The sequence below is a fragment of the Heptranchias perlo genome, unplaced genomic scaffold, assembly GCF_035084215.1.
Source record: "Heptranchias perlo isolate sHepPer1 unplaced genomic scaffold, sHepPer1.hap1 HAP1_SCAFFOLD_44, whole genome shotgun sequence".
Lineage (NCBI taxonomy): Eukaryota > Metazoa > Chordata > Chondrichthyes > Hexanchiformes > Hexanchidae > Heptranchias > Heptranchias perlo.
The window spans coordinates 5,216,778-5,237,219 of NW_027139453.1; the positions used below are offsets into that span (position 1 = coordinate 5,216,778).

At 46.1% G+C, this 20,442-nt stretch overlaps 1 long non-coding RNA gene across 9 annotated transcripts in view; it reads left to right on the top strand.

Moving 5' to 3' along the window:
• LOC137312864 (uncharacterized) overlaps nt 1–20,442 on the top strand; it is a 1,008,715-nt gene that overhangs the window by 117,213 nt on the left and 871,060 nt on the right. For all 9 annotated transcript variants that reach the window (XR_010960861.1, XR_010960858.1, XR_010960866.1 and 6 more), the window contains one exon: nt 12,135–12,302. This is a non-coding gene — a long non-coding RNA (uncharacterized lncRNA). The remainder of the gene's footprint in view (nt 1–12,134; nt 12,303–20,442) is intronic.

Below are 20,442 nucleotides of genomic sequence, written 5' to 3' on the forward strand. Positions count from 1 at the left end.
TTGTGAGAAGGTTTGGGTGGTTGTGTTGAGTGAAATGGGGACAAGATCGGTCGGTGGGAGTCTCTCTCTCTTTCCCTGTCCCTCTCCCTAGACCCCTCACTCTCTCTCTGTGTCTCACCCTCCTCGCTCTCTGCTCGTACTCTCCCTCTGCTCGCTATCTCACCCCTTCCTCTCTCCCTCTCTCTCTCTCAGCCTCTCTCTCTCTGTATGTCGCACTCTCCTCGCTCTGTACTCGCTCTCACCCTCTACTCCATGTCTCTCCCCATTCCTCTCTCTCTCTCTCTCTGTCTCTCTCACTCACTCTCTCTGTCTCTGACTCATCCCCATCTCTCACTATTTCTCTTCCGTTTCTCTGTCTCCACTTTTTCTTTCTCTTCCTGTCTGTTTCTCCATCTGCCTGTCTCTTTCTTTCTCCCTCGCCCCCACTATCTCTATGTCTGTATTATTCAGATTCTCACAGTCTGTCTGCCTGTCTCTCTGTGACTCCGCCACCTCCTCATTGTCTCTCTCGGTGTCTCTCTGCCTCTGAACTGTGTCATCCTCTTTCGTTATTCACTCTGTCCCCACTCTCTGCCTCTACTCTCCATCTCTCTCCCTCTCCACCTCTAGTCTCCACCTCTCTCAGTCACTAACTCTCTCCCTTTCTATATATCTCAACTTCAATTTCAAGCTTCTCTTTTACTCGTTCTCTTTGTCTCTGCCACGACACTCTGTGCCACTACACTCTGTGCACTACAGTCTGTGCCACTACACTTTCTGCCACTACACCCTCTATCCCATCCCCATCCCTCTGACTCTTTCCCTCAGGTTCTCTCTTTCCCAGTCACTCAGCCTCCACTTTCTTTCATTCCCTGTCTCTCTACAAGCACCGTCCTCTCTCTGTCTCTACTCTCTCTCTCTCTCTCTGTCTCCCTCCATCTACAATCATTGATCCATCTCCGTCTCTCCCTCTCTTTCTTCCTCCCTCCGCCCTCTCTCTCTGACCGTTTCTCCCTCTGTTTGTATCTTTCATTCTTTCTCCCCCACCATCTCTCTGTCTCTATAATTCTGTCTCTCTCTCTATGTCTCTCTCTCTCTCTGCTGATTCTCTGCCTTTCTATCACTATCTCTCTGTCTCCCTCTCCATCGCTCTCCCCCCGCCATTCGTCTCTCTCTCTCTCTCTCCGTCTCCCTCTGCGTCTCTCTCTCTCTTTCCCTCAGCTATCTCTCCCTCTGTCCTCGTCTCTCCCTCTATCCTCGTCGCTACCTCTCTGTCTGTCTCTCTTTCGGGCTCTCCGATTTCTCTCTATCTCTTGCTCTCTGCTCTCTGTTTCTATCTCTCTTTGAAACCTGTCTGTATCTCTCGTTCACTCTCCCGAACTATCTGTCGATATCTTCATTTTTCTCTCTCCCTCCCTCTCCCCATTTATCAACCGTTTTGCTCATGTCTCTCTTTCTCTTGCCGCTTTCTCTGTCTCTCATTGCTCTGTCACTGCTGGTCAGCAGCGCCGACTGTTGAATATTGTGGTGGGTGATGACATTGACCAGGAACGTCGGAACAGGAGTCGGTCATTTGATCCCTCGAACCTGTTACGCCATTCATTGGCATCATGGCGGATGTCTGACTGAACGTCATTCGCCCGCCTTAAACACAATATTAACAGAGTTATCAAAAATCTAACAACCTCAGATTTAAAATTAACAATTGAGCGAACATCGACTTCCGTTTGCAGAAGAGAGTTCCAAACATCTCCCACCCTTTGCTTGTAGAAGTGTTTCATAACTTCACTCCTGAAAGTTCTGGCTCTAATTTTCAGGCTGAGACCACTCGTGCTGGACTCCCCAACCAGCGGACATAGTTTATCTCTATCTACCCTATCAGTTCCCCTTAATGTCTTGAAAACTTCGAACAAATCTCCCCTTAATCTTCTAAATTCCAGAGAATGCAAACCTAGTTTGTGCAATCTCACTTCATTGTCTAACCCTTGAAGTCCAGGTATCATTCTGGTAAATACAATGTCCAAACTGAGTTTTAACAGCTCGGTAAGTTTTAATGACTGCGAAACAAGTGAAGATTAACTTTTAAAAACGAGGACTCTCATGTTACTCTTTATTTTATTAGTTTTTGGTTATTGAAGAACAATTAAAACTACAATATTATTTTTTAAAACTTTTCCCTTCTGTCTCTTTAATTTAATTCGATTATTTCTTTGTTTTTTGATTTTTTAAAAATTTACAATGCCACACAGAATGCTAACTTTAAAGGAATGAAGTCTGCTTGATTGTTTCAGCAATGCAGCCTGATTCTGTTGGCGGGACTGCTCGTCCTTACCGATTTTGTGGGCGTGTCTTCTCCTCACACACCTTTCCAGCTGCGCAGCAAATCACGCTGCTCAGAGGCTGGGTTGATCGTGCACAATTTTTGTGAAGTTCGAATTCCAGCAATTGATCGCCACAGAGCCTACAGTCAGTAGTTTTGTTAATTTCATTCGCAAGAGCTGCAGTGAGCGTTGCCTCGCCGCTCGTAGCGATTTCTGTCCCAATGTCTCCTGCCGCTCTGCCAATTTCCTATCCAGGTCAATCATTTCCTCGACCTGCTTCAACTTTAGCTAACAGTCTCTTCTGAGGCATTTTATCGAATGACTTTTGGAAGTCCATTGAAACAAACTCCATAGGCATTCACCTGTCCACGACTTTAGTCACCTCTTCAAAACAAAATCCATGCTGGCTCTTTCGATCAGCTGAAAATGTTAAAGGTGTTCAGTCACTATCCTTAATTAGAGACTCGAGTAATTTCTCGAAACATATGTTTGGCGAACTGGTCCATAATTCCCTGGTTTCCTTCTGTCACCTTTCTTAAACAGTGGAGTGACATGTGCAGTTTTCCAATTTAGATAAATGTTCATGCACCTTTAGGCTATTAACTAATCTGCCCCATTATTCATTGATAATTCCAGTATGGCCTGCCCCCTTGTTGGTCCTCGGATATATTGTTGCAGAAATCTTTCCTGAACTTACTCCAGAAATTCGTTAGCTTTCTGACATGAGCTCATCTGTTTATCCCAATCTATAAGAAAGTTAAAATCTATCCCCTTTGCAAACACACTGCTTGTCTAATCTCCGCATTTATACATTCTGCCGCTTCACAGCTGCCACAGGAAGATCCATACACAACACCCACTTTGGTCTTAATTCATTTTCTATTTCCTAATTCATCCAATAAAGTTTCCACTGCCTGCTTACCTCTCGTTACATCCTCTCTTATCAATGAAGTAAATTCATACTTAATCACTCAGGATACCCCTCCCCCTCTACCAGTTCTCCTATCCTTCCTATAAACATTACAACCTGGTATATTCAGTTCCCATTCCTGACTGTTGTGCAGCCATGCCTCAGTAATGGCTATCATTTCGTACCCTGTCGGTTGAATTTGTGCCCGCATTTCATTCAATTTGTTGCTTATACTCCAAGCGTTTCTATAATGAACGCTTATTTGGGCCGCACACCCTACCCATATTGTAATATTTTATTTCTCACACTTTCCTTGTTTCTCCCTCCCGATTTAATTACTTTTCATCTTTCAATTTTTCCTTTACCTGCAGTGCCTGAAGCATAATTTCTGACGATAGTCTCTTCCCTTTTGTTCGAGAATTGTTATTTATATTACTTTCCAACTGAGCCCTAACCCCCATTTACTCGTTTAAAGCCCGATTTATCCTTGGCGCTGGGATCCTGGTCCCCGCCCGGGTCAGGTGGAGCCGCTCCCAACGGTACAGTTCCATCCTGTCTTCGTGCAGGTGCCAGTGTCCCACGAAATGGAACCACTCCTTCATCGATGTGTTCTCCTCCCAAATCTGCTTATCCCTCCGACTATTTGCACCTGGCTCAGGTAATAATCCAGAGATTATGACCCTTGAGTGCATTTTTAAAAAAAAAATGCTCCTGATATTCTCAGTGTCTGTACTGTGATCTCCTCTCTCATGGAGGACTGTGATCCACACTCTCAGTGTCGGGACTTTGATCTCTCTCAGTGTCTGGACTGTAATACCCTCGCATTATTTGGACTGTGATCACCTCTCTCAGTGTCTGGACTCTGATCGCCTCTCTTAGTTTCTGGACTGTGATCCCCTCTCACTGTCTGGACTGTGATGTCCTCTCTCACTGTCTTGTCAGTGATCGCCTCTCTCAGTGTCTGGGCTATGATCCCCTCTTTCAATATCTGTTGTGATCTGCATTCTCAGTGTCTGGACTACGATCTACTTTCTCTGTGTCTGCACAATAGTGGGCCATGGGAATGATGCCCCCCTCCCCACACCATGATCCAATTGCCACACTCAGCACTGACCTGTGAAGGAACTGCTCGAGTAACCGAACACCAGTGAGAGACAGAACCTTCCGGTGTGATCAGAAGGATTTGTGTAATAAGAGGGCTCACCAACAGAGACACTGTCACGGAATCAATGCTTTGGAAAATGAGGCATGGGAAATGCCAACCACCTTAGTTTAAAGTGTTCCCAGGACAGGTATAAAATGGGTCAGATATTGAGTAAAGCTCCATCTACAATGTCTCATCAAGCACCCCAAGGGCAGGTGAAGTTGGGGTTAGTAACAGATTCAATCTCCCTCTGCACTTTTCCATCAAACCGTCCCAGGGCAGGTCCAACAACGGTTAGATACAGAGTAAAGCTCCCTTTACACTGTACCATCAAACTCTCCCGGGGTAGTTACAACACAGGTTAGATACAGAGTAAAAGTCCCACTGCACTCTCCCATGATCTGTGTGTGGGTCTCAATCCCACACCGGGTGATATCAACGAACGGAGACCGGGATGGAGCCTGGGCCTTTCCCAGAGATCAATGGCTTCACCCATTCTCGCTCATTCTCCATTCCTTCGATGTCTGTTCCAGTCTCTCAGTCCAATTGATGTTAAGATACAAATTGCTGTTTTTGTCGAAATTCTTCTTGGAGCAAATCCATTGAAGCAGCAACAAGTGGCTATTGTTCAGCTGCCAAGAGCTCACAGGCATTTCAACAACATCTTCTTCTGTATCTATTTACTTATCCCTCCTCTCTTTCTCGATGTTCTGTTCCTCAAACTCTATCTCTTTCTCTGTCTGTCTCTGCCTGTCTCTCTCGTGTTCTCTCTCTCTCCCTCTACTCTCTCTTTCTCCCTTTACTCTCTCTCTTTCTCTTACACCCTGCATACACTGTACAGCACAGAAACAAGCCATTCGTCCCAAAGAGTCCATGCCGTTGCTTATGCTGCAGATGATCCTCCTTTCATCCTTCTTCATCGAACCCAATCAACATATCCTTCTATTACCTTTTCCCTCGTGTGTTTATCAAGCTTAATCTGAACAGCATCTTTGCTCGTCGCCTCAGCTCACTTGTGGTAGCGAGTTTCTCACTCTCACCACTCCCTGGGTAAAGGAGTTTCTCCTGAATTAACATTGGATTTATCAGTGACTAGCTTCGTTTTATAACCCCGAGGTCTGCTCTCACTCGCTGGTGAAATCATCTTCTCTCCGTCTGCCCTATCAAACCTGTCATTACACTTAAAGACTTCTATCAGGTCACTCCTCAGTCTTTTCTTTTCAAGCTTGTTCTCCGTTTCGTGATAGTTATATCCTCCCCGTTCTGTGATATTGTTTCAGTGAACTGTCCGAGGTGCACCATAACGCAGACAATGGGAAAATTGAAATCTCCGTTCATAACTGCTTTGCCTTAGCGACAGGCTCCTCTGATCTCCGTATTTCTATGGGGGCTCAATTCTTCCTGTTTGAAGTATTTGTTTCATTAATTGAAAGCTTTGCATGCCCCAGTTCCCCTCAGTGGGTTGTGATCCCCAGTGTGATCGAGCCGTCTACGGTTTCAGGCTCAGAACAGCAACTTGAGTCTGTGATCCAGGACTGACAGCACACCCCTTTAAAACAGACACAGTATGATCCTGGACTGACAGCACACCCCTTTAAAACAGACACAGGATAATCCTGGACTGGCAGCACACCACTTATAAACAGACGCAGAATGATCCGGGACTGACAGCACACCGCTTTTAAACAGACACAGAATGATCCGGGACTGACAGCACCAACATGAAAATGCTTCTCCGATGCTCTGTTCTGAGTGAATTTCCTTCCAAACTTTGCATTTATAATTCGCTCACAGTCTAAAATAAAGAGAGGAAACTGCGCCCTCAATACAAAGAACGTTCGTGGTCCTTGCAGGGATGAAACCTGCGCCCTTTGTGGCATTAATATCACGCTCGAACCACCTGAGCTAAATGTCACTCTCTCTGTTTGTCTCCCCTGTGAATTTCATGTCTCCCTGACTTTTATTTTCTCTCTCTGGCCCTGTGTCGTTCTCTCTCCTTATCACCCTTATCTTTCTCTGTCTTCCCCTCTGTCTCTGTTTCTCTTCTTGTGCTCACCTTCTCTCTCTCTTACCCTGTCTCATCCTGTCCTCTGCCTCTGCCTCTCTACTCTCTCTCTCTCTTTCTCACCTAATTCTCTCTATGTCTCTCTCTCTCTCCTGCTCTCTCTCTCACTATACTCGTTCTGTCTCTGTCTACACTCTCTCTCTTTCTTCAGCCCAATGTTGTCTCACTCTATATTTCTCCTCTCTGTGATAATAAAATAATTGTCAAAAGACCTCGGGGAAATTTGAACACATTTTTTCACTGACTTTTGTTATGATTTGGAATGCATTTCCTGAAAGAGCGGTGGAACCACATTCCACAGGCACTTTCAAAAGGCAAGTGGGCATATCATTGAAGAGGACTAATTTGCAGGGTTATGGGGCAAAATCTGGGGTGCAGGACTAAATTGGGGAGTTCTTTCAAAGAACCAGCACAGTCATGATGGGCCCAATGTATGCTAAGATTCCAGAAATACTTGGACTGTACAGCTGAGAAACAGGCCATTCGGCACAATAGATACATGCCGGGGTTTATGTTCCACACGAGCCTCCCACCACCCTTCTTCATCTAACCCCATCAACATATCCTATTCCTTTCTCATCTCATAGAAACATATAGTATTCTGAGGGGACTTGACAGGATTGATGGACTTGACAGGATAGATGCACTGACTGGCGAATCTGGAACAATGGGGAATAGTCATTCCCCATTCCCCAGATAAGGGGTCGGCCATTTCAGACCGAGATGAGCACACTCGGTTTAACATCTCATCCAAATGACGACACTTCACACAGTTCAGCCCTCCCTCAGTACTGACCTTCCAAAACTGCAGCGCTCTCTCAGTAGTGACCTTCCGACAGTGCAGCACTCCCTCAGTACTGAGCCTCCGACAGTGCAGCGCTCTCTCAGTACTGACCCTCCGAAAGTGCAACACTCCCTCAATACTGACCCTCCGACCGTGCGGCGCTTCCTCAGTACTGCTCCTCTGACAATGCAGCATTAACTCAGTACTGACCCTCTGAGCGTGCAGCGCTCCCACAGTACTGGCACAGGAAATTGTCGGCCTGGATTAAGATGCTCAAGTCTCTGGTGTGTGTGGGGTCCGAGAGAACGACCTTCTGACTCTGAGGACAGACGCTACCTCCTGAGCCCCGGCTCATAATGACGATGTCAGGTTATTGCTTGACGAGTCTGTGGGACAGATCTCCCAACTTTGGCACAAGTTCACAGTCGTTAGTGAGAAGGACTTTGCAGGTCCGTCTGGGCTCGGTGCGCCTGTCTGATACCAAGGCCATATTTCAGAGGGCAGTTAAGTCAACCAGGTTAGTGTGGGAGTTGATTCAGAGTTTGAAGGAAAGTTTGAGTATCAGGAACAAAATAGCTCGTTATACCCCTTCAGAAACTGGAATACTCCTAGGAGTGATTCTCAATCTCCAAACTCACCTTAATGAAAGGAGTATATTCTGAACTCTTGAGAAGGTGGGTAGTTGGGAATGATGGATAAGAGGAGAAGGTTGGTAGGTGAGAGTTAGCAATATGGGGAGAAGATGGATTGGTGAGATTAAGGAATATGTGTCGAAAGTGGGTAGGTTGGAATTAGGGATGTGGGGAGAAGGTTTGCTAGTTGGGGATTGAGGGATATGTTTGGAAGGTGGGAAGCTGGGTAGGTAGGGATTGAAGGAAATGTTGAGACGGTGGTAGGTCGGGATTAGCGATTGGGAGAGAAGGCTTGCAGTTGGGGATTAAGGGATATGGGGGGGGGGGGGGCGGGTAGGTGGGGCTTAGTGATATGGGGAGAAGGTGGGCAGTTGTGGATTGAGGGATATCGTGAGAAGGTGCATTTTAAGTAGCGTCATAAAGGAGGAGAGTGAATCAGAGGCAGGAAATTCCAGAGTTTAGGGACCATTCAGCTGAAGGCACGGCCACCAATGGTGCACTGCAGGAATTCGGGCATGCGCGAGAGGCCAGAATGGGAGGAACGTAGATACCTCAGTGGGGGAGGATGGGGTTGTAGTCTTGGGGGAGGTTACAGAGATGGCCGTGGAAGGATTTGAACACAACGATGAGAATTTTAAAATCGAGGCTTTGCCGGACCGGGAGCCAATGCGAACACAGGGGGTGATGATTGAACAGGAATTTTTGCGAATTAGGTTACGGGCAGCTGATTTTTGGATGAGCTGAAGTTAATGAAGGGTGGAAGATGGGAGTTTGGCCAGAAGAGCATAGGAATAGTCCAGTCTCGAGTTAACAAAGGCACGGACAAGGGTGTCAGCAATAGGTGAGAAGAGGCGGGAGCGGAGACGGTCGAGATACATAGATGGAAGTAGGCGGACTTGGTGATGGAAAGAATATGTGGTCCGAGTTTCAGCTCAGGTTCAAATCAGACGTCGAGGGTTGTGAATGGTCTGTTTCTGCACCAGACGTTCGCCAGGGAGAGGGATGGAGTCGGTGGGTTGGGCCTTTTTCGCGAGCACATGATGTTGACTGGCAGTGATAGACCCCATGGTACAATAACCACACTCAGCACTGACCCGTGGGGCATCTGCCGGTGGAACACGGATCCATGCGAGAGGCAGAACCTTCTGAGGTGAACAGAGAGAGTTTTATAATAACAGGGCGGAGCAAAATAAAACACTGTCACAGTGTTTAATGCTTCGGAATGTGAGGCATGAGGAATATCAACCACTTCAGTCTGAACTGTTCACACTTTAGAAAGAGCACGGGTTAGATAACGAGTGCAGCCCCCTCGACACTGTCCAATCAACCACGACCCTGGCAGGCACAGCACAGGTTAGATACAGAGTAAATCCCCCACCACACTGTCCCATCAAACGCTCCCAGGGCAGGTACAGCACAGGTTAGATACAGAGAAACGCCCCCCCCCCTCGACACTGTCCCATTAAACACACCCAGGATAGGTACAGCACGGATTAGATACGGAGTGAAAACCCTTCCAGAGTGTCCCGTCAAGAACTCCCAGTGCAGGTGCAGCACCGGTTAGATACAGAGTAAAGGCCCCAAGACACTGTCCCATCAAAAACTCGCAGGACAGGTACAGCACGGATTAGATATGGAGTGAAAGCCCCTCCAGAGTGTCCCGTTAAACCCTCCCAAGACAGGTACCGCACGCGTGAGATGGAGAGTTAAGCTCCCTCTACACTATCCCATCAAACACTCTCAGGGCAGGAACAACAGAGTTTAGATACAGAGTAAAGCTCCCTCTTCTCTCTCCCATTCTCTCTGTGTGGGTGTCAGTCGCACACCGGGTGAGATCTGCCATCAGAGACTGGGATGAAGCCTGGGCCTTCTCCAGAGATCACTGCCTTCCCCCATTCTCAGTGATTCCAACGCCCTGTGATGCTGTGATCCTTGTTGTCTCTCTCTCTCTCTCGCTCTCACACTCGACTCCCTCTCTCTCTGACCAATCTCTATCACTCGCTCTGTCCCTGTCTCTCCCTCTCTCCGTCCGTCTCTCCCTGTTTCTCTTTCTGTCTGTTTCTCTCCCTCTCTCTGTCCCTCTGTCGTTCTCTGTCACTCTCTCCGTGGTCTTTCACTGTCGTCCCCTTTGACTCTCTTTCTCATTTTGTGTTCTCCTTATCTTCCGCTTGTCTCTGTCTCATCCTCTCTTCTTATCTACCCTTCTACCCTCTCTGTCTTCTTCTATTCTCTCTGTTTCTCTCTTTCTCACCCTACTCTCTCTCTCTATATCTGTCTCTCGTGATCTCTCTGTACTCTTTCTGTCTCCTTCCAACCTCTCTCTATCTCTCTTCCTCACCTTACTCTCCTCTTTCTCCTACTCTCTCTGTCTGTACCCTCTCTATCTCCTTCTACTCTGTCTTTCTCACGCCCTCTACTCTCTCTCTCTCTCTCCCCACCGCTCCTCTGTGAGATAAAAAATAATTGGCAATACATCTCAATGGGAAATGAAGAAACATTTTTTCACCGAGGTTTGTTATGAGATGGAGTGCAATACCTAAAAGAACGGTGAAACCACATTCCATAGGCACTTTCAAAAGGCAATTGGACATGTCATTGAAGAGGAATAATTTGCAGGGTGATGGGGAAATCGCTGGGGTGTAGGACTAAATTGGGCAGTTCTTTCAAAAAGCTAGCGCGGGCATGACGGGCCGAATATAGGCTAAGGTTCCAGAATTATGTGGACTGCACAGCTCAGAAACAGACCATTCACCCCACAAGGTCCATGCCGGTGTTTATTCTATAAAACACCCCACGCCTATCCATCTTCATCTAACACCATCAACATGTCCATCTATTCCTCTGACATCTCTTTGAAACATATAAAATAGAATATAAGATTCTGAGGGGGCTTGACAGGATAGATCCGGAGAGATTGTTCCCCTGGCTGTCGAGTCTAGAAAAAGAAGAAATTGTCTTCAGATAAGGGGTGGGCCATGTAAGACTGAGATGAGGAGGAATTTATTCACTCAGAGGGATGTGAATCTTTGGAATTCTCCACCCAGAGGTCTGGGGATGCTCAGTCGTTGAGTATATTCAAGGCTGGAATTGATAGAATTTTGGGCTCTCGGTGAATCAAGCGATTTGTGGGTCGGGCGGGAAAGTGGAGTTGAGGTAGAAGATCAAGCATGATCTGATTGAATGGTGGACAAGGATCGAGGGACCGGATGGCCTACTCCTGCTCCCATTTTTTATGTTCATATGTTCTTTCTCTCTCATGTGTTTATCCATATTCCCCTTAAATGCATCTGTGCGATTCTTCTCAACTACCCTTTGTGGTAGCGAGTTTCACATTCTCACCAGTCTCTGGGTAAAGACGTTTTCACTGAATTCATTTTTCGATTCAATTCGATTAATCAGTGACTATCTTATAATAATGACCCTTGGTTCTGGTCTCCCCTTCAAGTGGAAACATCTTCTCCAGATCGACCCTAACAAACACACCATTAATCTTAAAAACCTCTGTCACGTCACTCCTCAGTCTTCTCTTTTTGAGAGAAAAGAGCCCCAGCTTGTTCTCTCTTTCCTGACATGTGTAACCTCTCAGTTCCATGATATTGTTTCAGAGAACTGTCCAAGATGCATTCTAGAAATGTATTGCATACGTGTCCCATTCTATGTGAAAATTAAAATCTCCGTTCATAACTACTTTGCCTTAGCTACGGGCTCCTCTGATCTCCGTATTTCTGTTTTGGGTCAATACTTCCTGTTTGAAGTACTTTTTTCATTAATTGAAAGCTTTTTATGCCCCAGTTTATCTCAGTTGGCTGTGATCTCCAGTGTGATCGAGCCGTCTATGGGTTCAGGCTCTGCACAGCAACTTGATTCTCTGATCTGGGACTGACAGCACACCCATTTTAATCAGGCACAGAATGATCCGGGACTGACAGCACACCCATTTCAAACAGGCACAGAATGATCCGGGGCTGACAGCACAGCCCTTTTAAACAGACACAGAATGATCAGGGACAGAAAGCACATCCCTTTTAAACAGACACGTAATTGGTGAGCATTTCAAATTCGTCGAAGGTGAGAACGGATTAACTGTAGACATTTGACATTGTATTTGACAAATTTGAGACAGCCTTGTTGAGACGTGACTATATAGGTCAATGTATTGTAACACATGCGGCATATATGGGTTTTCAGAAGGAATTTGATAACGTGGCTCACAGGAGGCGTCAGCCGTTTGGTGTAAGAGCAAATATAGCCACCCGGATGGAATGTCGATAATGTGTATTTTTCTCCATTGTTGTTCAGAGACCGAACACTGCGATCACTGAGTTCTGGACAAAGTCTGACGGTTACCAACTGATCCAGTTGACGAAATTCTACCGGGACAGACTAGAACCGGCAGTTGAAGAAGGGGTGGACGGAGTCAGTTCGTTGACAACATACGAGAGGCATTTCAGTGGACAAGAACATCGGGTAAGTGGGAGGGGAACAGGATGAGTTTGGATTATTTAAACATCACAAAACCAACAAGAAATCAGATCTTAGAATCAGAGAAGGTAACAGAAGAGAAACAGACCAAACTGGAAAAAAATGGGTCAAACTGCAATTATTGTGAATCTGAAACAATGAAAGGAAGAGGTGAAAATACCCAGCGGATCGGTCAGTATCTGGACAAAGGACAGGGTGACGATTCAGGTATAACTCTAGTGTGGACTGAAAACAAAGTGAAACAGTTTTAGTGGAACTGGGAAAAGGACAGAACGGAGGCGACAAACAGGAGTTAGAGGAAATTTCATGCGTTGACTGACCTGGAATCTATTTCAGGATATTGAGGAATTGAGAAATGACAAAAATTTCTGCGGAGTAAATAAGAGACATTTCAAGAACAAAAATATTAAAATGGTTAAAATGTCTAAGACCGAACACGGAAACTAATCAAACAAATAGTGGAGAGCGCGAAACCGAGGCCGTGCCTGGTTTTGTTCTCCACCATTCATCACCGGGGGTTAATTCGACCTTCAGCGGACTCACAATCCGGGCAGTGGAACTTGCGGTGGAGCGTCACTCCCCGGCAGAGCACTTTAGGAAATTGCATGCAATCAGCCCATAATATTCTGTCAATTACTTTTAATGGTATAGAAGTAAATGGAAGTGAAAAAGTGACAGGGTGTGTAATGGACGGTCGATCTGACACCACCTGCTGAAGGTGGAAATCTAGTCCACCGAGTCATAGAAACATGGAAAAGATGAGCAGGAGTCGGCCATTCGGCCCTTCGAGCCTGCTCCACCATTCAATATGATCATGGCTGACCGTCTATCTCAATACAATATTCCCGTTTGTCAAAGATTTAACAGTCCGCTTTTATGTTCCTTGCAAGTTCACTCTCATTCTCTATTTTCCCTCTTAATCAATCTCTTGACCCTTTTTTGCTCCGTTCTGAACTGTTCCCAATCCTCTGGCTTGCTGCATTTTCTGGCAAAATGTTATGATTCCACTTTGCATCGCATCCTAGCCTTAACTTCTTCTGTTAGCCATGGTTGGGCCTCTTGTCCTTTTGTCTTTTTGTGCCAGAATGGAACATATAACTGTTGCAATTCATGCATTCGTTCCTCAAATGTTAGACATTGCCTATTCACCGTCATGCCTTTTCATGAAGGTCTCAAATCTATCATAGCCAACCCACTCCTCATACCTTCGATTTAGTACCCTAGTTTCGGATTGCACTCCTTCACTTTCGATCTTAATGAAGAATTGTATCATGTTACGGTCACTCTCCTCGAAAGGACCCCGCACAACAATTTAATTAATTAACCCCTTCTCAATGCACCATACCCAATCTAGAATAGCCTGTTCCCGAATTGGCTTCTCAACATATTGGTTTCAAAAACCATCTCGTGCACACTCCAGGAAATAATGCTCCACAGTATTATTGCTAATTTGGTTTGGCCAGTATATATGCAGATGAAAGTCACCCATGATTAAGTGGGGATTGAGGGATATGGCGGAAAGATGTGTACAGGTGATTGAGGGATGTGGTAGGTAGTTGTGGATAGAGGTTATTTTTTAATGTTGGTAGTTGGGGTTGTGTGATACGGGGAGAAGTTGTACAGGTCGGGATTGAGGGATATGAGGATAATGTGGGTAGGTGGTGTTGACGGATATGGTGAGAGGGTGGGTGAGTGGTAATAATGGATATAGTGAGAAGGCGGTTTGGTGTGTTTGAGTGATCTGTGGAGATGGTGCGTCGATGAGTTTGTGGGATACTGAGGGCAGGTAGTTACCTGGGGATTGTGGGCAATGCTGAGAAGTTGCGGAGGTGGGATTGAGAGATATGAGGCGAAGGTGCGGAGGTGTTGATTGAGGTATATTGTGATGTGGTTCGTTGGGATTGACTGACATGATGAGAAGTTGGGTAGATGGTTTTGAGGGATTGGGACAACGTGAGTAGTTGGGGATTGAATGATATGGCGTGAAGGTGGTTAGGAGGGATATGGGTCGAAGCTTGGAAGGTGGGGTTTAGAGATTTGTTGAAAAGGTGCGTAGGTGAGTTTAGTCATTTGGTGAGTCGATGGATATGTGCAGATTGAGGAATATTTGGAGAAGATGGGTAAGCATGAGTGAGGGACATTATTGAGAAGGCGGTTAGGTGGGGATTGAGCGTTATGGTGCACAGAAGTTTCGGTGGTGATTGAGAGATGTTTTGAGAATGTGGGTAGGTGGGGTTGAGTGTTATTGGGAGAAGGTGTGTAGCTGTGTATTGAGGGATATGGGTAGGTGTGTCGTCCCGATTGAGGGATATGGTGAGAAGTTGGGTGGTTGTGGATTGAGGGATATGGTGAGAAGTTGATTAGTGGGATTGAGGTATAAGGAGCTAATATGGGTTGGTGGGGATTGAAGGAATTGTTGTGAAGGTCGGTAGTTGGGGATTGAGGGATAAGTGGGGAAGGTGGGTCGGTGTGGATTGACGGATGAGATGAGAATGTGAGTAGGTGGGGTTGATGGATATGTGTAGAAGGTGCTTTAGTAGGGATTTAGTGAAATGATGGGATGGTGGGTGGTGGGGATTGTGGGATATTGTGAGAAGGTGGGTAGGTGGGGTTGAGGCATGTGGAGAGAAGGTGTGTAGGTGGGTAGGTGCGATTGAGGGATATGGCGAGAGGTTGGGTGGGTGAGGATTGTGGTCTTTGGGGATGTGGATAGGAGTGTCGGATGAATCTGGTCTGAAGATGGTAGGTGTGGATTGAGTAATATTGGGAGAAGATAGGTAGGTGTGAGTGAGGTATATGAGGAGAAGCTGGTTAGTTTGGGTTTGAGGGATATGGTGGGAATGTGTGTTGGTTGGGATTGAGGGGTCTTATGAGAATGTGAGTAGGTGGGGTTGAGTGTTATGGGGAGAAGTTGTGTAGCTCTGGTTTGAGGGATATGCGAGGTGTTTAGGTGGTATTGAGAGATATGGTGGGAAGTTGTGTCGGTGGGATTGAGGAATAAGGTGATAATGTTGGTAGGTGGCGATTGAGGTATTTGTTGGTAAGATCGGTCGGTGGCGATTGAGGGATACGGGGGATGATGGGTAGTTTGGAATTGAGGGATTTTGTATGAAGATGGGTAGGTGTAATTGAGTGAAATGGAGAGAAGGTGGGTAGGTGGGGCCGACGGATGTGGTGAGGAGTTGTGTAAGTGTGATTGTGGGAAATGTTAATAAGGTGGGTAGGTTGTGATTGAGAGATATTGTGAGAAGGTGGTTAGGTGGGGTTGAGTGATCTTGGTAGAAGGTGAGTCGGAGGTAGTGAGAGGTATGGAGGTGAACTTTGGTAGCCGTTTGTGGGGTATATGTGGAGAAAGTGATTATGTGGAGTTTGAGTGAAATGTGGAGAATGTGTTTAAGTGGGGATTGATGGATATTGTGTGAATGTGTGTCGGTGGGGTTGAGTGATATGGGGAGAAATTCGGTCGGTGGGGTTGCTGGATATGGTGAGAAGGTGGTAAGTTTTGTTGAGGGATATTTTGAGAAGGTTTCGGTTGTTGTGTTGACTGATATGAGGAGAAGATCGGTAGGTGGGAGTCTCTCCCACTTTCCCTGTCCCCCTCCCTCTACCCCTCTCTCCATTTGTGTGTCTCACTCTTCTCGCTTTCTACTCGTGCTCTCTCTCTACTCGCTCTCCCGACCCTCTCTCTCTCTCGGCCTCTCTCTCTCTCTGTCTGTCACACTCTCCTCACTCTCTACTCGCTCTCACCCTCTACTCCATGTCTCTCCCACTTCCTCTCTCTCTCTCTCTCTCTGTTCACTCTTTGACACATCCCCATCCATTACTCTTTGTCTTCCGTTTCTCTGTCTCCCCTGTTTCTCTCTGTTTCTTTATCTGTCTGTCTCTTTCTTTCTCCCTCACCACCACCATCTCTCTGTCTGTATTATTCAGACTCTCACAGTCTGTCCGCCTCTCTCGCTGACAACCCCCGCCCCCCCTCACCCACACGCATATCCTCATATTCCCTCTCGGTGTCTCTCTGCCTCTCCACTGTGACTCCATCTTTCGTTCTTCACTCTTTCCCCTCACTCTCACCATCTACTCTCCAACTCTCTCCCTCTCCACCTCTCTCAATCACGAACTCTCTCCCTTTCTCTATATCTCACCTTCAATTTCACGCTTCCCCTTTACTCTTTCTCGTTGCCTCTGCCACTTTACTCTGTGCGACTACACTCTGTGCGAATACACTCTCTGACCCAGCCCCATCTCTCTGTCTCTCTTTCTCCCTATCTCTCACCCTCTGACCATCCCCGTCTCATCCTCTCTCTATCTGTCCCTCCCTCTGTCACTCTCCCTATACTCTTTAACTCTGTCTCTTTCTCTCTCCCTCTAACTATTTCCCTCTGATTCTCTTTCTTTCCCGGTACTTACCCTCCACTCTCTTTCTCTCTCTCTTTCTGTCCGAGTCTCTCTGCGTCTACACTTCTATCTCTGTCTCTAATCGCTGTCTCTCTCTCTGTCTCCCTCAATCTACACTCTCTGATCCATCCCCGTCTCTCACTCTCTGTCTTCCTTTTTTCTCTGCCTCCCCTGTTTCTCTCTCTCTGTCTGTCTGTTTCTCCCTCTGTCTGTCCCTTTCTTCTCCCTCACCCGTCCTATTTCTCTGTCTCGATTATGCTTACCCTTACAATCTGCCTGTCTCTCTGCCACTCTCAATGTCGTCATTCTCCCTCTCTCTGTTTCTGTCTCCCGGTCTCTCTCCCTCCAATCTGTCTCTCATTCTCCACTCTCCGTCTCAACTCTCCATCTCCACTCTCCGTCTCCACTCTTCTTCTCCAACCTATGCCCGTCTCTCCCTTTCTCTCTTCCTCCCTCCGCCCTCTCTGTCTGTCTGTTTGTTCCTCTGTTTCTGTCTTTCATTCTTGCTCCCCCACCATCTCTCTGTCTCTATAATTATGTCTCTCTCTCTGTCTCTCTCTCTCTTCTGATTCTCTGCCTCTCTATGCTATCTCTCTGTCACCCACTCCATCGCTCTCTCCCCACCCCCCCCCCCTCTGCGTCTCTCTCTCTGTCTCTCTCTCTTCCCCTCATCAATCTCCCCCTTTACCCGCGTCTCTCCCTCTCCGTCTGTCTCTGTTACTGTCTCCCCAGTTTCTCTCATTCTCTTGCTCTCTCCTCTCTGTTTCTCTTTCTCTTTGTCCGCTGTCTGTTTCTCTTGTTCACTCTCCCCAACTATCTGTCTATGTCTTTATTTTTCTCTCTCCCTCCCACTCCCCATTTCTCACTCGTTTTGCGTATGTCTCTCTTTCTCTTGCCCATTTCTCTGTCTCTCTGCTCCGTCACGGCTGATCAGCAGCGCCGCCTGCTTGAGGTTGTGGTCTGTGGTGACATTGACCAGGAACGTCGGAACAGGAGTTGGCCATTTCGCCCTTTTAGACTGTTACGCCATTCAATGGGATCATGGCGGATCTCTGACCGAACTTCATTTACCCGCCTTAATCCCATAGTCCCTGAACACATGGTTAACAAAAATCTATCTATAAAATTAACAACTGAGCTAACATCAACTTCCGTTTGCAGAAGAGAGTTCAAACATCTACCACCCTTTAAGAACATAAGAACATAAGAAATTGGAGCAGGAGTAGGCCAATCGGCCCCTCGAGCCTGCTCCGCCATTCAATAAGATCATGGCTGATCTGATCCCAACCACAAATCTAAAGAGCACAAGAAGTCGGAGCAGGACCCGGCCACATAGCCCCTGGGCCCTCTCCGCCACCCACAGGGCATTGACCGATCCGAACTCAGCTTCATGTCCAATTTCCTGCCCGCTCCCCATAACCCCTAATTCCCTTTACTTCTAGGAAACTGTCTATTTCTGTTTTAAATTTATCTAATGATGTAGCTTCCACAGCTTCCTGGGGCAGCAAATTCCACAGACCTACCACCCTCTGAGTGAAGAAGTTGCTCCTCATCTCAGTTTTGAAAGAGCAGCCCCTTATTCTAAGATTATGCCCCCTAGTTCTAGTTTCACCCATCTTTGGGAACATCCTTACCGCATCCACCCGATCAAGACCCTTCACAATCTTATATGTTTCAATAAGATCGCCTCTCATTCTTCTGAACTCCAATGAGTAGAGTCCCAATCTACTCAACCTCTCCTCATATGTCCGCCCCCTCATCCCCGGGATTAACCGAGTGAACCTTCTTTGTACTGCCTCGAGAGCAAGTATGTCTTTTCTTAAGTATGGAGACCAAAACTGTATGCAGTATTCCAGGTGCGGTCTCACCAATACCTTATATAACTGCAGCAATACCTCCTTGTTTTTATATTCTATCCCCCTAGCAATAAAAGCCAACCTTCCGTTGGCTTTCTTGATCACCTGCTGCACCTGCATACCAACTTTTTGATTTTCTTGCACTAGGACCCCCAGATCCCTTTGTACTGCAGTACTTTCCAGTCTCTCGCCATTAAGAAAATAACTTGCTCTCTGATTTTTCCTGCCAAAGTGCATAACCTCACATTTTCCAATATTATATTGCATCTGCCAAATCTCCGCCCACTCAACCAGCCTGTCTATATCCCCTTGCAGGTTTTTTATGTCCTCCTCACTCTCTACTTTCCCTCCCATCTTTGTATCATCTGCAAATTTTGATATGTTGCACTCGGTCCCCTCCTCCAAATCGTTAATATAGATTGTAAAGAGTTGGGGACCCAGCACCGACCCCTGTGGAACACCACTGGTTACTGGTTGCCAGTCCGAAAATGAACCATTTATCCCAACTCTCTGCTTCCTGTTCGATAACCAATCCTCCACCCATGCCAGAATATTACCCCCAATCCCGTGATTTTTTATCTTAAGTAATAATCTTTTATGTGGCACCTTGTCGAATGCCTTTGCGGGTAGAAATGTTTCATAACTTCACTCCTCGAAGTTCTGGCTCTAATTTTTAGGCGATGTCTCCTGGTCCTCGATTCCCCAACCAGCGGATATAGTTTCTCTCTATCTACCCTAACAGTTCCCCTTAATATCTTGAAAAATTAAAACAAATCACCCCTTAATCTTCTAAATTCCAGAGAATGCATCCCTAGTTTGTGTAATCAGTCTTCAAAATTTAACCCTTGATGTCCAGGTAGCATTCTAGTAAATAAAGACAAACAGAGTTTTAACAGCTCGGTAAGTTTTAATGACTGCCAAACAAGTAAAGATTATCTTTTAAAAACGAGGGCTCTCATATCACTACTTATTTTATTAGTTTTTGGTTATTGAAGAAGAATTAAAATTACAATATTATTTTTTAAACTTTTCCCTTCTGTCTCTTTAACTTAATTCAATTATTTCATTGGTTTTTGATTTTTTAAATTTACAATGCCACACAGAATGCCAACTTGAAAGGAATGAATTCTGCTTGATTGTTTGAGCAATGCAGCCTGATTCTGTGGGCGGGACTTCTCGTCCTCACGAATTTTGTGGGCGTGTCTTCTCCTCACACATATTTCCAGCTGCGCAGCAAATCACGCTGCTCAGAGGCTGGGTTGATGATGCAAAATTTTTGTGAAGTTCGAAATCAAGGAATTCATCGCCACAGAGCCTACAGTCAGTATTTTTGTTAATTTAATTCGCAAGAGCTGCAGTGAGTGTTGCCTCGCCGCTCGCAGCGATTTCTGGCCCAATGTCTCCTGCCGCTCTGCCAATTTCCTAACCAGGTCAATCATTTCCCCTCAATTCCATCAGCTTCAACTTTAGCTAACAGTCTCTTCTGAGGGACTTTATCGAATGCCTTTTGGAAGTCCATATGAACAACATCTATAGACATTCCGCTGTCCACTACTTTAGTCACCTCTTCAAAACAAAATCCATGCTGGCTCTTACTGATCAGCTGAAAATGTTCAAGGTGTTCAGTCACTATCCTTAATGAGAGACTCGAGTAATTTCTCGAAAACGGATGTTTGGCGAACTGGTCTATAATTCCCTGGTTTGCTACTGGCACCTTTCTTAAATAGTGGAGTGACATGTGCAGTTTTCCAATTTAGATAAATGTTCATGCACCGTTAGGCTGTTAATTAAATCTGCCTCATTACTCATTATTAATTCGAGTAAAGCCTGCACCCTTGTTGGTCCCAGGACATATTGTTGCAGAAAGCTTT